Source organism: Leptonychotes weddellii, chromosome 5 (genome assembly GCF_054177405.1).
Source record: "Leptonychotes weddellii isolate Sample4059 chromosome 5, ASM5417740v2, whole genome shotgun sequence".
NCBI lineage: Eukaryota > Metazoa > Chordata > Mammalia > Carnivora > Phocidae > Leptonychotes > Leptonychotes weddellii.
In genome coordinates, this window is record NC_138373.1 from 14,834,266 (window position 1) to 14,836,261 (window position 1,996).

Sequence of the window (1,996 nt, forward strand, 5' to 3'; positions counted from 1 at the left end):
CAACACCACACACACACACACACACACCCGTTATCCAGGCAACACCTCCTGGATTCTGGTGTGCCCTTAAAAAAAGAAGAAAGCCCCAACAGTGACTGAGATGGGATTTCTGTTTAAAGTCACAGATTAAGTTATTTTATAGAAATATGTGAATATTTGTTGGGATACCAAAAACAAGGTCACCAGCCTGGTCCCCACATGTTCTGGTATTTTGGCTAGAATCCTCCCTCAAGCCTGCTCATCCATTCCTCACCCCGTTTTAGGTCCAGATTTGGTAAGTAGGTGGTCTTCGGAATTAGACCTTAGGTTAAGTCTAGGTTCTGTCACTAGCTGTGTGACCTTGGACAGGTTACCATACTTAACTTTTCTGCATCTGTTTCTTCCTCAGTAAAATGATGTGCTTCCTTACAGAAGTTGTGAGGAGAGCAAAATGGAATAGTAGGGTGGTTTTCAAACCATGTCCTGGAGAACCTCAAATCAGACAATCTAGTGTTTTCCAAACTTCATTCACGTCCTATCTTCCCACCTTTTGGACATACTTGTGTACCACCGCTACTACTGTTTATTTAATCTTGTCCTTTAAAAGTGTCAACTCACTTTTTTGTGGAAACAAATTTATTCAAAAAGGAAATTTTATATCACTATCACAAACAGGAAATACCTATCATTCACCCCGGCGTGGTAAAAATAAATACAACAAAATCTAAACGGTGCTATTCAATTCTAGCTGGGTATGGTTACAGGCCAAAGCTCTGAGCTAAGGCCGGGACTTTGTTTAAAAAAGATTATCTCAGTCACAAAAGGCCTTATCCGGCCTTATAGGAAATGTCTGTAATAGGCAGATCTACAGAGACAGAAAGTAGATTAGTGATAGTTTAGGGCTGGGGGATGGGGGGGTGATAAAAATGTTCTAGAGTTGACTGTGGCGATAGATGCACAACTCTATGAATATGCTAAGAACCACTGAGCTGTACATTTTACACGGGTGAGGTCGGGTTCCGTAGGTAGCAGAGACTGACTCAAAGTCAGCCCTAGACACAAGGGTTTGTAACTAAAATAATAAAATAAGATAAATAAATGGGTGAACTGTACGATATGTGAACCTTATCTTAATAAAGCCGTTACTAGAGAGAGATGTTACAAATCTGATTCTTTCACCTTGAGGAAAATGATGCAAAGGGATGCAAAGGCACTTGACCCCAGTCCACTATTATTTAACTTAGCCAAGGCTGTGACACTCCCTCCCACCCCCATCATCTCTCAGCTTTTGCCCCTTGTGGAAGGATTCAGTCGCAAGCACTCAGGATTCCCCCAAAACAGATCGGCCAGTCAAGTGAGGCAAACCTGAGTTTTTAGATCTCGCTACTCAGCCACTGACCTGCATCATGACTCTGGAGAAAATCGCTCTGAGCCTCACTTTTCTTACTTGCAAATGTGGACAACAGCACCTGCCTCAAGAGGCTGTAATAAGGCTGAGAGGAGAGAGTCAGGTGCGGCTCCTGACACACTCAGACGTCCTTAGACGCCCCTGCGGCGGCGGCAGCAGTGTTCGAAACCAAGAGCTACGGCTTGGAGCTAGGCGTCTGCCCCGACTAGAGAAGCCGGCGGGAAAGCATGCCTTGGCTGTTCCAAAGGAACTTCGAGCTCCTGGGTCTCAGTTTCCTTGACTGTGCAGTGGGGATACCCTGGATTCCAGGGTGCAAGCAACTGGAAGAATCCGACCGTCCTCGGCCAGGCCCCGCATTCCAGCGGGGGAAACCAAGGCCCGGAGGGGCTCAAGCGCCGCCCACGGTCGAACACCGCTAGTCCGGAACTCGGGGACTGGGGCAGGGGGTAGCACGCTGGCGGGGGACCCGGCCTAGATGACCCCGGGATGCCGCCGCAGCGCGCGCCGAGCCTCAGAGGCACAGTCCTCCACCCTGGCGCCGGCGGCCTACAGAGAAACCGCAACCCGAGGGCTTGGGGCCGGGGCACGCCGTTCCGCCGCCCACCGCCC